The sequence below is a fragment of the Octopus bimaculoides genome, chromosome 11 (assembly GCF_001194135.2).
Source record: "Octopus bimaculoides isolate UCB-OBI-ISO-001 chromosome 11, ASM119413v2, whole genome shotgun sequence".
Taxonomy (NCBI): Eukaryota; Metazoa; Mollusca; class Cephalopoda; order Octopoda; family Octopodidae; genus Octopus; species Octopus bimaculoides.
In genome coordinates, this window is record NC_068991.1 from 38024317 (window position 1) to 38025153 (window position 837).

Here is an 837-nt window from a genome sequence, read left to right on the forward strand (position 1 = left end):
TTATGAAAAAACATTTCAGTACCGGTTTCGGTCATTGAGACTTTTTCAACTGTAAGTATGGAAAAGAATTAAATTTTGGAAAAATTAAATGAAAAGTTTTTTAAAAGAATATTTGCATAGTTTTCAAATAAAAGGGGCATTTTCCTGGTTTCTGCTTGTCTCTCCCTCTCTTGTTTAATCTTCGAACCCACAAAAGTAAACAAGAGAGAGAGAGACAGGCAGAAACCAGCAAAATGCCCCTTGTATTTGTATACTATGCCAATATTCTTTTAAAAAGCGTTTCATTTAATTTTTCCAAAATTTAATTCTTTTCCATACTTACAGTTGAAAAGTCTCCATGACCGAAACTGGTACTGAAATGTTTTTTATAAAATTATTTTAGCATTTTCTACCTTGACTACTTTTCCATATATATATCAACTTATGTATTCCTTTTCAACCTTCTACACACACACACACACACACACACACACACACATATATATATTTACACATATATATATATATATATATTTACACATATATTTATTTACATATATATACATACATATATATTGAATTTATATATGCGTGTGTGTGTGTAATTATATGCATACATACATACATACATATATATATATACATACACACATACATACATATACATACATACATGCATACAACAATTAGACAGACGTACATACACACATGTATACATACATACACATATACATACATATTACTAAAGCATTTTCCGATCGAAGAACAGTTCTGGAAGACAACGCCAGAAGTTTAATTTAATCATTAATTTTTAAAAGGTCAGGAGTGACTCAGATTATCAGCAACAAAGTGAGTATT